Source organism: Serinus canaria, chromosome 1 (assembly GCF_022539315.1).
Source record: "Serinus canaria isolate serCan28SL12 chromosome 1, serCan2020, whole genome shotgun sequence".
NCBI classification, from domain to species: Eukaryota; Metazoa; Chordata; class Aves; order Passeriformes; family Fringillidae; genus Serinus; species Serinus canaria.
Window position 1 is genome coordinate 47,193,133 of NC_066313.1, and position 14,593 is coordinate 47,207,725.

Sequence of the window (14,593 nt, forward strand, 5' to 3'; positions counted from 1 at the left end):
AAGTTCAGTGTGAAAAAGGAAGATGCTCTACTTTTTCAAGGTTAAACATACTTTCAATGCTCCCTGCTATTTGCTGTCTTCTCTCCATCTGTGTTTTATTCCTGTATAATTTTTCAGCTCTGTTCCATGTGAACTGATAATAACATTGTGTAACTGAATGAAATGATGCCTTTCAGAAGCTGACATTTTAGTTACTTTTGCTTTGTTTCTGCTACCACACAGAGAAAGGGGCAAGAGAATAACAATGGAGGAATTGGAGAGTAAATAATCTCGTTTGTAAAGGTTCACCAAGCAGCACAGCACAAAGGAATTAACAAAATGTTCATGGCAGCTCTTTAGCTCTGTAATCACTTCTCTAACATGTGGGAGACTTTCACTGCAAGGGAAAAGGTATCTCAAGAGAGGAGTTCACTTTTACTAGAGATATTTTTGCCCTTATTGATAGCACTATTAAAGGTAACAGCTGTCCTTGGATTTTATTTCCACTTAACAATTAATGTCTCTTATACACTCCCAGGGCCCACACCTCTGTTACAAGAGCCTTCACACTGACTGCCTGGAGCAAATCTACCATATACTCATTCAGAGACCCTTTGGCACTTAAAAAATGCCCCCAGGGTTTGTGGCATCAATTACAAGTCTCTGCTGACCTTGGTCCTAACTTGTATTTCCCCTGTCATGTCCTGTGATGCCCTCATAAAATTCCAGGTAAGGAGCTGCTCCTGCTGCAGTCTCTCAGCACCCACAAGGACCCTGGTGGTCCCTGGGTGACAATGCCCATGAAACTGAGAAAAGGAAAAGAGAAGATCTGGGTGCTTCAAACAGCTCCAGGCACTGGACAAAGCACCATCTGTCATTCTGCAGTGACAGATGCATAGAACAACCAAGGAATCGTGCCACCAAAATTGACACCAGCCACAATTTCAGGATCCGGCATTTCCCCATGCTTTGGGAGCATGGCCAAGGGTTATCCAAGCCCTACTAGGCAGGGAATTTATTTGCTGAGGAAGTGGCATAAGCAATAAAACAAGACTTCAGACACAGCCTGTAAAGCTTTAATGTTTTTACATCAATCAGCAGCAGTTGGCTGAACAAGGAGGAGAGTTCACACTGTACCTATTCAAAGGGAAGCAGAGCTGTGACCGCAGCGTGACATCCCTGAGGACCTCCAGGGTTCAAGGTGGCTTCGCTACATCTGATCCCTCCCCACATGACTCTGCTGCCCTGAAAAGATCCAGCTACCCAGGAACTTTTCTTGCTGTCTTGCTTTTCAACACAAACAGTATTAAACTTAAATCGCTGGAGGCATTTGAACTAAGAAAAAATCAAGAGGTGAGAGGAAACTAAACTTAAATTTTAAAAAAATGGCATATATAGATGAAACTATACACAATTTGAATGCAAAAGAGTTATTGAATGCTGCACTTATCAGTATTTATTGTGATGGGGAAAAGCATTAATGCCATAAATCTTAAAAATCACCCACATATAGCCACCCAGAATCCAACTCTTTTTCACTCTGACAGCCACTGAGAGGATCACATCAGAGTAAAGTGCTCTTTGCCACATCAGACAAATGTTCTCTGACACTTTTGTTGCAAAACACTTATTAAAAGGGAAGGAGTCCCTCAGCTTCACTTTTCAATGCTAGGTGATCCTTGATGAGATAGTTTCCCAGATGTATAGGATGAAGTAGGAGCTGTGAGACTATGAAATCCAAAAGGGACACAGACCCAAAAGTGTGGCTTGTGATGGCAAAAGTGTTTTAACTGAAACATTTCTCACATTTCTGCTACCATTTCCCCTGCATGAATCAGTTCTGCACCTTGGATAAGAAAGCAGACAAATAAAGAAACATCCTCCTATTGCTGACTAGTGTAAAAGTGGCCCTCAGCTCTCTAAAATCAGCTCCACTGAGCATGAGAGAAATGTCCCAGAAGAGAAATATCCAAAAAGGTCATACACTGAATGAGTGTTTCATACCTACAAAGAAGCCTGAAGTCTGTAGTCTTCTTTGGGGGTGTAAAACTCCTCTGCTCTGATTTACTGGGATCAATTAGTACCACTTGTTTAAATCAGTTTTGGGCACACAGACAAGATGGTAAACTACATGGTGCTAACAAATAGCTTAAAAAGCATGAAGAATATAAGGAATACATTTAATATGAAAATACTAAAACACAATTTCATCCTTCCTACACATTACTCTTCATCAGTAGATCTGAAAGCCATTACTAATGACTTTTTTAACACAAAACTTTTTTTTAAAATTCAAGCATTCATTTCTTATATCACAATTAAAATGAGTATTCAAACAAGATCCTTGGAAAAAGGATCTGTTTGAAAGCAAAATGTATTATATTATATATATATTTTCAATCAGTGTTCATAATTATATTTTCAAATGAAAACACAGCTACCAGAACTTTCCAAGAGGCAAATTTTATCTATGCACGCTTATGAGTTTTTAGGTTTGTATTTTCTGTCAATAGCCCTAAAAACTATGACACCTATAACAAAGACTGCATTGCATAAGAAAACAGAGTCTCTGATAATAGCCAGTTTTAATTTAGGATGTGACACACTAAGCACTTACATGAAATGAGCACAAGCAATGGAGAGCAGGAGACTATTATAGCTCTGTGAACGTATGGTAATTCAGGTATAGAATGAATGACATCAGAAGGACAGCCTAGAAACTTCTGCTGCACATCTGGGTCTGAAGAAGAAGTGGGAATTTCTGACAATTTCTAAAAAAGCATATGTACTCCTGCCCATCTTTATGGGTTCATGAAAGTTAAAACAGTGCTTGTTGATTTTTACTGCTTTATCCTTGCAGTAACAATCACTAGTTCACATTTAGTAATGGTGAGATTCACTATTTTCTGTTTGATCCTGAAAGGTCCTGTATAAGGAGGTAAATCCTTTATACCAGAGGGATGTAGAGGAACAGGAGGCAGGAGGACATAGCAGGTTGTAGAACTGATTTTCACCCAGCTAAATGAGAAACAAAAGCTCCAACAGCTGCTTAAGCAGACTGTATTAGACCTTCACCACCCTTCCAGCCCAGAGGACTCCCAAGTGCAAAGCAAAACCTGGTGATCTGGGGCTCTGTGCTACAGCTCACCATGAGCGAGGTGTGAGAAGAAGGCTGAAAAGACCAAGGCTGGGTAAGCACACAGGCCCTTGATAAATGCAACCAACACATTTCAAAGCCATCAGAGGCTAAGGCTGAAGCCTGTCCACTTCACGCTGCCTTTCCAACTTCCACCTGTTTTTCCAACTGATTTATTGGGACAAGTGTTTTGTCCTCAGGTGAAACGCCTCTCCTGCTTGTTGCTTCACTATTTAGTGTATGGGCAAAACAGTTTCGTCATTCATAATAAATCTGAAAAAAAAGTAAGCCAATGGACAGCTGCCTAAGCCACCTGAATTCTAAGCACAGACATGAAAGCAAGGTCTAATTATATCCTATTTCCTTTCTAGAGTTTCTGGAAATGCAATGATGTTTCAAGCAGCAAAGGGAACTAGTTTTACATAAGCAGCTTACACATACATACTTTTCAATCACTCTTCCTCAAGTGGCTTCATCATGTCACCTCAGTCCTGTATTTTCTATTAGGATCTTTAATTCATAAAGAAGGTCTCACCTCCCATTTTGGAGAAGCTTTGTTTCCACTGATGCAAGAGCTATGAAAAACAACAACTATATGCTGTGAAATCTGAGAAAAGCCTCTTACTGGTTGTTTGATATTATGCAATAATATCCATCCAGACCACACGCCACTGAGACAGCAGAACATTTGATTTGGGATATAATAACAATCAGAGAGAGTATTTGTTTCTAGAATTTCAAAGAGCCCATGTGTTAACACATGGCAGGCTTATTATCACTCTTGACAGTCTCCAGGTGAGCATGAGAAGTCTTGCTTCTAAAATTAGGGTCTCCAGGATCTCAACCAGTGAAAACACACTGGATTTGTGGGCCATTATTTTGGTCATGCTGCTACACACAAATCCAGCCAAGCAGACTGAAGTTCAATTCCCGTATGCCTTATTCAAGGCACAGCCATGTCATTCACCAGTGCAGATCAGGGAAGCAGCATGCAGATGAAGCTGCTGTAGTGCATATTTAGGGAGCAACATCTTCTTCTGTGTGCTTTGTCAAATGTTCTAGCATGGGGAAAATAATTTCTGTGCTTGGTCTAGTATTGCAACTCCTGTTAAGCAACTATAAATGCTTCATTAAGGTTTATTTCCCAATCACCTGTGACCCTATTCAAAATTGCTCTAAATCAAGTCATGCTATTAGAAAAGTCACTTGTGCAAAGTGTTACAAATCATCATCTTTTTGCATCCCTCTTTGCACTGGTAAAAATGACAGAGAGGCAAGCAGCCACTGAAAACTGCACAGAATGCTTGAGTCCTTTAGAGGGGACAAGCAATTACAGTCTTATTTATTCAGATTTTGGCAACCAATTTCTACCTTTTGGTTCTCCTGCCAGAAAAAAAATCAGTACAATTAGATCATGTGCACAGCAAACAGTTTGAGGAAGACATCTGAACAGTGCGGAAGCATCTGAGGGATGGTGAACATGAGTACATCAAGATGGTGCCCCACTCCATGAAGAGATGAAAGCTGTTTTCAAGAAGCATTTCCTCCATTATTCCCCAAGGATGAATCCGCATCTGGCATGTTTTGAACTGGTGTTTTGCAGTCATCTAACTTACTCCCCTCATCACTTCTGACAGATGCCAAAGTAGTTCCACCATCACCTCCCATTCAGTCCACCCACCTCAGCCCATCCAACAGAAAGTGGCAGAGGTCAGTTCACACATCTCACAAGTCAGAAGCTGCCAGAGTCCTGCCTGAAATCTCACTGCTGGAATAAGATGCTCTTGGACAAAAGACTCTGCTAAGAGATGCAAACTTTTAAAAGGTAAGATCCATTCCAGATACTGGAAACAACGAGACTATTTAAGACTATTTAATAATTTCTATGCATTCCCATGATCCTTGCCTTCAGTGAATGGAAACAGGATTTTCTTGGATCAAAATTAAAATAAATGGATGAGCTCTGATTAGTACAAAATGATGTAGTTGTGAATATTCACAATTTACTTAAAAATAATTTTCAATATCAGGAGAAAAAGGAAGTGTCAGCTCTCAGCACTAAGAACTTCCTATTTTTTATCTCTGCTAATGTGGCATGTGGTATCTTAGGAAAAGGAATTTGAAAAATCACATGTTTAACAGAACTTGTCACAACTGAGCAAATAGTTGATCTTGGAGGGTTACCAGAGTGTAAGTAAAGGTAATGCAGCAGCTGAAGAACACTCATTCTCGGTTCATTTTGAAAGGGCAGGCGAGAGTCAAGCAGAAAGGTGCATAATGCCCTGTCTCACCATCATACCAAATCATTTGAATATGTTAATTTGAAATTTTCTGAAAGTTTCCCTTGTCCTTCATTGTTGATAGGCCATTAATTGAAGAAATGAGAAGTGGAAAAGTAGGGTAAATAAAGCTGTGTTAGCTGCTCTGAGACTTGTCTTCTCTTCCAAAATACAGTGTGACAATATTCTGCTCTCGAGTGTGTCAAAATGCCCAAACTAGGAAAACTATTTGTTATTAATATAATCAAACAATAAATTTCCATTTTCTACTCAAATGATTTTTCCAGACATTCATTTCAAGCATGTTTCCTTGTTTCCTTGGAAACTGAGAAATGAAGAAACCAAATTAATCCAAACTGTTCTTTCGCATCATTCTCTGTCAGTGAGAGAGAATTCCTTCTCATTAAAAGTTGTGCTATAAAATTTCTATTATGTATAGCTTCCAAATATTTGTTAAGACATCAAAATAGGCATCTTTAAGGCCAAATGATGCACAGGTCCAATTTTTAAAAATCCAGCTTCCTACTCTAAAATATACTGAGCTTTAGAGAGCTTCCACACAAATTACATGATCTTTACCAGTGTGCAGGCCAGTTCATTAAATGACAGATCAGGTCTCAGCCCTGAAGCCAGCATGAATGCAAACCTTGTGAGTAATCACTTCAGGCTGGAAATTCAGCTTTCATCATCCTTGTAGGAACAGAGGTATTCTAATTTGCTTGCAAGGGACTTAAGTACTGTTATTATGAAGAGCTGCCACTGTTATTAGACCAACCATAGGAAATAAGGCCAAAACAGTTCAGATACATTCCATTTCCTTCCTATTCCACACAGTGACTTTTCTTGCACAAATTCTAGCTCAATATTTCCTCCACATCAGCCTGTCTCCTCTATAATGTCCTTCAGTTTTCTACTTCATACCCTGGTTCCCACTGACAACAACCCAATACTTTTTCCCAGTACACCCCTCATAATACCTTCACCATCATCTTCCTTCCTGTTTTTCATGGGGGTCGGGGGTAATCGAGTGACACAAAATTAATGCTGGCCCTTTCCATTCACTGTCAAACACATCACAACTTGACTATTTCCTATTTTTGTCTGCTTCTAGTATTTGTCAAATATTGGACACAGAGATGTAGGATACCATGGGTTCTGCTTTTTAATAAAGTCAAGTATTTCAAAGGGTTACAGAAAAATACAGCATTATGCTGTCATAGCTCCCTCCTTCTACACCCAAAAGGACAGATGGGATAGAATTGTCTTCTACAGGATGTCACTGGTTCTCAAACTGTTTTCTACAAACATGAGAAAATCAGATTTTCTCTAACCCACGGCTTTAAGAGATATCCTAATTAAATGTAATTACAAAATCTAGCTGACCAGAAGACAAAGGGGCTCATCCAGTCATTCTAAATCACAATTATCACTCTGATCCTCTTTTCCCCTTGAATGTTAGAAATTTGTCCCAGCATTCACAATCAACATCAATCCCATAGTGGCTCAGTTGTATTGTTAGTGTACTCTAGGGAATCAGCCAAGATTTAATTTATTGCCCTCTAGGAGATGAATATTGTGTAACCTTTAAATTAGGTTACTATATAACCTTTAAATTCTTGTTTCCTAGTGGCTTTTGAAAATTGTGTGTAGAGATTTAATTGGGCTTCTCATGAAACTTTACACCCCTACGAAGTTCCAAGATGTTTTCTGAGACCTTAGTCTCAATCTATAAAATGGCACAGCCTGAAAAGACATTATGGGTGCTCAAGGTAATTACAGTGGTTTTGCTGTATCTCGTCAGAGTGCCCTTCCTTTTCTAATGAATTGTTAGGAAAGTCAAAAATCCAAAATGAAGATTCTGATTTTTCTTATATTATAATCCTCCAGGCACAGGTCTGGGTAGATGAGATGCCTCCAGACGAAGACAAACAAGTGACATCATGTGCAGAGTAAAGGAATACGAGGAACAGGGTAAAGCTGGTTAATTGGGAAAAGGAAATGGAAAACGTGAACCCACAGTAAGGGGGTTAGTACTGATCCTCAGGTATAAGTATTTATATGCAGTTTTCCTACAGAACACCAAAGATGAGATTTCAGGGAAGGCTGAAGCAGTGGGGTGTAGAAAACACTGTTTGTTGCCTCCTCACTCTGAACGCTCTGACATCAACCCAGAACATTTAAGAGGCTGCTCTGCAGAATGCTGAGAGCACTTAAAGGCAGGCAGAGGTCTATTACCCCCCTCTCCCCTAATGGCTCTGTGCTGCCAGTAATGCACAGCACAGATGGTGTATGGATGATATAGAGACAACACCTAATCTTTCACCAGCCTGCGACACCCTGCTAGATACATCTTTGTTGCATAAAAAATTACCATTTGTAATCACTGAGATTCACAGTAATTTAGCTCCCACAGAGGTGTCTAACTGTAATATAAATATGCTTTACTATAGACAACAAACTAACAGGAGTCATATGTGGTCCAGTTTTCACCTGGAATCAACCTAAGTAATGTGAGGCTTAGATGACTATTTCATTATTGTGTCCTTTTGTCTGTCACTGCATGCCTCTCACAGATTGTGAAGCCTTTGCCAGTTTGACAAGTAAAGTGGAGATTTGGATACAAATCTCCAAGACACTACATTTTCTGAAATTTCATGAGAATTCAAGGAATGGAAGAGATACCCCAATTAGTCTCTTTGACTAATGTCACCACTAATTTCACAGTTTTACTTGAGTGTCATATCAATTTGGAGAGTAATGACACATCTCTTGACTGGTGGCTCTGCACACGGATGTCAGCTGGGCATACAGGCAGGAGGAAAAAAACTACAGGTGACTTTGCCAAGAGGGAGAGATCCAGAGGACTCAGTGGAAATAAACGGGGAGAATGAACATCCCTCCCTAGGCAACCAGGCCTCATCAGCTATACTGCTTAAGCAACAGTGTGTTCCTTGTAGGAAAAAGACACCAAATTGCTTTTACAAGCCCATCTGCCTAAAGCTGAGTAGAACTTTATATATATCTTAGTATTAACAGCTGAAAAACTTTTTATTTCCCACGCAAACACATTCGCCTTTATAAAAACCTTCTCACACCTGTCTGTGTTCCTACCTCTATTCCTCGTTATTAATACAAATTATCTAAAGCAACATGAACGGGTTTAAGTCTTTCCTGGCAGACTCTTTTCACACATAGTTATCTTTTAAGTTAGCCGAGACCACAGACTTAAAACCCCATCCTCCCCCAGCCCCTCGGCGAGCTGATAATGGAGCGCTGTTCTCCTCGGGATGCCTCTCAGCAGCGGCACCGCGCTCCTGCTCCTCCCGATCAGAGTGCACAGCATTCACTGCAGCTTCTGTGGTTTTTTAGACTTCACTCAACCCGCCTTATTTCAGACCCGCACCCCATCCAGGACTTCAGATTAAGACCTCTTTGCTGTCAGGTACTACCAGCACTGCTGTTCCCCTGGAAGTCCCCATTTTACACCCTCTTCTGTTTCGCACACCGAGCATCTCTCCTCACTAGCGGGGTTATCCGACCCAGTACACTTGCTGCGGAGAGCGGCGCTGGGATCGTGTGACACAGAGGGAGCGAGCCCGGCCTGCAGCCGCTCCCGGCGCTGCCAGCCGGGCTCCACAGCCCCACCGCCGGGCTCCTGCCACCTCCTCCCGAGACTGCGGCGTGATCCCGGCCGGCTTTCCCATGAAAGCTGCCTAGCTTTCCTGCCGCGACGCCCAGGTCGCTCCGTGCCTCGCAGAGGGGCAGAAGGCGGCCGCGTCTGCCATGCCCTCCCGCTCCCGCTCCCGGCACGGCACGGCACGGCCCACCGCCCCCCTCGCCTCTCGGGGCGTCCCGGCGGGGAGGAGCCCAGGGAGCTCCGGGCGGGGCGGCGCGATCTCGCCGCTGGCAGGGACTGCCCGGAGCCGCCTCCGCTGTCCCCATCTTCCCCCGCTCCCCGCTCCCCCGCGGCGGCGGCGGCGGCGGCAGCGGCGGCAGCGGCGGCGGCAGGACCAGGTGAGGGCGGGGCGGTGCCCGGCTCCGCTGGGGGAGGGCCCAGGCGGTGGCGGCGGCTCCCGGTGGCGAAGGAGGGGCCGGGCGGGGGGAGCTCGGGCGGAGGGAGGCCGGGCTCAACTTGACAGGAGGGAGGGAGCGAGGGCAGGAGGCGCTGGTGGCTGCGCTGGCCGGGCGCGGGTGAGTGAGCGGGCGGCGGCGCGGGGAGGGCAGCGGGCAGCGGGCGGCGGAGCGCGGCGCGGCGGGCGCGTCCCGGCGGATGGCGGGCGGCCGGAGCGGGGAGGCGGCGCTCGGCCGCGCCCGGCGGACGGGGAGAGAGGCGGGGACACCGGGCGGTCCCCGGCTCCGCTCCGGGGGCTAGCGGCGGCGGCGAGGGCTCTTCCCTCGCGGCGGCCCGGAGGAAAGTTTCGGCGATGCCGGTGAGGTGGGGGCTCTTCCTTCCCCGCCGCCGCCCGCGCCTCTCCTCCTGCTCCTCGGAGCCCGGTTGCCAGCCGGCGGATGCCCGCCTTGATGCCGCCGTCGCTTAGCGCCCGATCGCAGACAAAGCCGCCTCCCCACCTGCAGCTCCGACCCCCTCCCCGCCCGAGGCGGCCCCGGGGACCGCGGGCCGGGCAGGCTGCCCTGCCAGGGACGGGCGTGGGGAGCGACACTGGCCGGCTGAGCGCCAGCAAACTTATTTTTAGATGTGCTTCCCATCACAATGCGTCTTAAAAATAGCGTGGTTCTTATTTAAGGAGTGGGAAATAAACTGGTTCTGGAGGCCTCGTGGTGGGATTGTTTTTTTTTTCTTAAGCCTTTTCTTCTTTAGAGAGAAAAAAAAATGTTTCAGTGGTACAGGCAACTGTGGGCCGGTTAATATCCACAGGTGCACTCAGGATGCTTTTACTACGTCTTCATTAAGGTGACCCCTGAAGCATGTGAACAAAGGTACTCATGGCGTTGTCCTCTGCAGTGTGTCTTCGGTGTGAGACGCGAGGTCTGATGTACGTGCACACCTGATTCATGCAATACTTCCTGTAGGGTCACTCGAGCTTTTTGTGATCTGTCGTTTCCTTCGTTTTCTGTCCCGTCACTCTTCTCCAAACGCCTGCAGCTTGTGGGTGACGCAGGCTGATGGAGTGATAACAGCCTGCACGGATCAGAGCTGTTTATTACTTTGTAAATGAATCGTCTGCTTTTGTTTTAGCTACTGTATCTCAGCGGACTCTGGTGACGGAACTACCATCACCCAAATAAATGGGTCTTATTGCATCACATGTGTAATATTACATCATTTCTGTCAATGACCTCATCATGATTGCTTGCAAAATGTTTCTGATTTTTATTTTGAAGCCACTGCAAATAATTGGGAGACTTGTGTAAAATGAAGCATATATGAAAATGGAAAAGTACACCTCCATAGGGAAAGGAACTTTAGGAAAAAAAACCCACTGATTTGTGGAGTATTTTAAATTACAAAGGAGCTCTGGACGTCACCTAGTTCCGTCTCCACACTCAAAGCAAGTCCAGTTGGGTAAGGTTTCTCAGACTTTGTCCATGTGAGTTTTGAGTATTTCCTGGAATGGAGGTTATGCAGTCTCTGCGATTATGGTGGTGTCAGTGTTTGACCATTTTTGTGGTGATTTTCTTTTTCTTAATCTATTGGCAATTTCCTGTGTTGCAATTTGTTTTTCTTCTTATTCTGCCACTGTGCACCCTACATCCACCCATGTACATCTCGTGTACATCTGTAGTTTTAGACACTAGAAGAAGCCATGCTAGTGTTTTGAACCAAAGAACTGATTGTTTAGTGACAACATTTTAAGTATACTAGCTAGATTTTATTCTTATACATTGGAAAATTATTAATCCCAAACATTTGCTAAACACTTCTTATTTATTTGAAAGTGGTTAATAGCAGATTAACATACTAATTTGAAATGCATAAACTCGTGGTGAAGACTATTTGTTGGTGCTTTTCTTAAATAAATGTCTCAAATTATGTACCCATCTCTGTCCCCTGGCCTTGTGTTCCATAAACTGAAACTGAGATTGCATGCTCCCAACTTTTGCTAGACTACTTTTACCATCAACAGTGTCATATTTAATCTCTTAGAATGACAGAGAGTCAACTCATTTTAATAGAAGGAAAGCTTTCTGGCTTGAGTCTTGAAATAGATTTTCCTTGGGAAGGGATGTGCCACGAACAATACAGTACAACCTGTTATTACTGACAAGTTGCCTTTGTACTATATAGGCGTTGTTTTATGCTCTGGAGTTGGTTGATATTTATGATGCTGTTGATGTGGTAAATTATGTGGGCACTTTTTTTTTTTTTTTTTTTTGGTCCAGCAGGAAAATTAAAAAAAGCTTCTGTGCTGTGCAGAATCAAAATCTGCATGTTCTCCACCATGGCACATAAGGCTGTCAAAATTACTTGTTTCTTAACTTGCGTAAATTCTTGGATATTGCTGATAATACCTCAAAAGCAGGGGAATATATTTGTAATGTGATTTATATCATGTCACTTCTGGATGTATCTGGGTAGAATTTCAAAACATTAGTATGGTGCTGTTAATAGCAAATGCTTCTGAGTAACTCATGCTTTCCATTAGAGCCGTATCAAATAATTTATTAAAAGCTGTTTGAATGACTGGCTGCACTGAATTTGATGATATTTAGAATCATTTGATAAATAATTTAACTTATGTTTCCAGATAGCAGCTGCCTTTTTATAATGATGGGAACACCTGACAGGTCCATTCATTGACTTGAATTATTGTAGTGAGCTTCCACTCAGGAAGAAATCAAATCTGTGGGTCAGGTTTTTTTGTGGTGTTGTTTTATATTATTTTATTTAGTCATGGAATGACGGTGTGAGATTTAGATGCTCTTGACATTTATAAATCTCTTCTGCAAGCTTACTAAACTCTAGACTATGTATTCAAGATTTTAAATTTTACCATTTAAAATTTATTTTAGGCCTTTAAAATGCTATTTTCTATTTCAAATGTGGACTGCATGGTCTGTTTATGCTTTTCCCAGTCTGTATTAATCTCCTCCTGGCATGTAATTATGGTAAAAGAAATTAATAAATGACATATTACATTTCCACAAAATCAAACCTTTTCAGGGGTATAAAGGCTGTATTTTATTTGACAATATTTGAGGGTGATTTGCATAGTTGGAAAAACAGCTTATCTTGGACCATTAAGTTTGAAGTCTTGGAAGAGGTGATCATCAGGATAGCAGTGATTCATATAATAAATTTCAGTTTGAATTTGGTCAACAACATAAAACTGGGAATGCTCTTGCTAGACTCACAAATGGTTTGCTTATTCTAGTGTGTACAGAAAGGCTGTCAGTGGCTTCAACTTTATTGTTATAGGACAGAATTTCATAATGCAGCTCGTGCACTTTCAGTTTTATGGCCTGCAGGACTGTATGTTGGAACGGCTGTGCTAAATTAAACCTGGGGTCTGTGACAATGACTAATAAAACATGCTTCAGAGGGAATTGTGAGAACAAATGGGAGGTAATTTGCATCCCCTGCTCAAGGTGAATATGATGCTTTGTAGTTTGAAATTGGCTTAAATTCTGAATAGTGTTTAATAGCCTCTTCAGATGTTATTATGCATAATTATGATAATTTTGGACATACTTGTTGCTGATATAAGTAACCAGTCTAGATTTGTGGCTAATTCAGGGGGCAAATATTTTATGCTGGTGTTCTATTTGCTTGCTTTTGCCAGACTGTTTGTAAACTCAGGCCAAATTAATTTAATGTTTTCCACCAGATTGAATGATTTGGGATAATGTGGCATTTGGGAAAAAGAGGTTCTTCTGCCCACAAAGTTTATGGTTTGAACTGTAGTGGTGACAACACTCATCTGGATGTGAAGCCTGCCCAGTTGTGGATTGCTTTTCTGTTTGTGTTAGAGCAAGGTCTGGAACAGAAGCTGTTTCTCAGAGAATCCCATTATCACCAGTTTGTAGGAAGGTCTGCGGCGTGTATCTTTCAACTTCTCTTGTGGAACTGATGTAGAGACCATGCCTGTACTTGCTAATTAGGTCTTTTATTTTGGACTTGGAAAACATGGGAAGTTTGTGTTCCAACAGCTGTCCTAGTGAGTTTCCAGGTATTTAAAATATAAACAGCATCTACAAAAAAGCCTGAAATTACACTGATACATACTAACTTGAGTCTCCTGAGCTTTGGGCTTGACTTAGAACTCGGGATAAAAAAGCATTGTTATAGTACAGTCTGTTCTTCCTGAATATTCCTTAATTGCAGTATCATATCATCTTGAATGAGGGATGCTTATCGTCTCTCATTTATTCAAAGCAATTGTTTCTGAGTACTGAAGCAGTTGCTTCTGATTCTTGGTGTTTATGGTTTCTGGTAAGAATAGGTTATGTGCTGTATGAGTATATATTTATGAACATGCCATGGAGTAGGGGAATGGCACCAGTCAGTATTACTCAGTGAATACCTGTGAGTCTAAGTATAAATTTCATGTTGTTACTAATTAGGAATTTTTTATGACTTTTTTTAACTTGATGGATTTCTTATGAAGCTCCATGGAGGGTTTTGAAATGGTGAAATTCTGCAGTTCATACCACAAGCTCCTGACAGGCTCCATACTATGTTTGAGGACTTACATGTTTGAACTTTGATTGAAATTGCAGAAAATGCTGTTCCAAATCAGTGTTCCTTCAGCTTCTGTGTGTGATGGGTGGCTTAACATTTCTCTTTTCCATAAAGAAATCCATTATTTGCATAGATACACCCAACTGGTCCTGAATAGGAGTGCTGTTGCTCCTGCTTAAGAGTTACCTTTCCTAGACTAGAACTCAGTAGGCTGTGCTGTTAATCCCATGAAAACTCCTCCACTTTAAGTTATTGGTCACTAATATTTGTACTCATGTATGATCCAAACCCATTTTTCACAAAGTGCTTTGTGTTTGCAACACAACCACCCATTCTGTTCTCATCAGAGCTGGCATCACTGCTGCAAGCACGAGACTGCTATAGATGGCAGTGTCAGGCTGGGGAAACGGTGGGAGAGTTTCTGGTGACTACAGGCACAGGAGGTGAGAACTAAATTTAAAGCCTGGATTTCTGTCCCTAGTAATTGAAGTTCATTTCTCAAAATAGAACTGATAAAAATCATAGCTTTCATTGACTTTTTGTTGTATTATCCATGTC

At 42.4% G+C, this 14,593-nt stretch overlaps 1 protein-coding gene across 2 annotated transcripts in view; it reads left to right on the plus strand.

The window, feature by feature from the left end:
• The first annotated feature begins 9,381 nt into the window (after positions 1–9,381).
• The window catches only part of FRY (FRY microtubule binding protein), a 224,273-nt gene continuing 219,061 nt past the window's right edge, over positions 9,382–14,593 (plus strand). The window contains exon 1 of one of the 2 annotated variants that reach the window (XM_050978471.1): positions 9,382–9,408. The gene's annotated coding sequence lies outside the window, so the exon portion shown is untranslated. Of the gene's footprint in view, positions 9,409–9,501; positions 9,586–14,593 lie in introns of those variants that run through there. The other variant, XM_050978466.1, reaches the window with a different exon arrangement.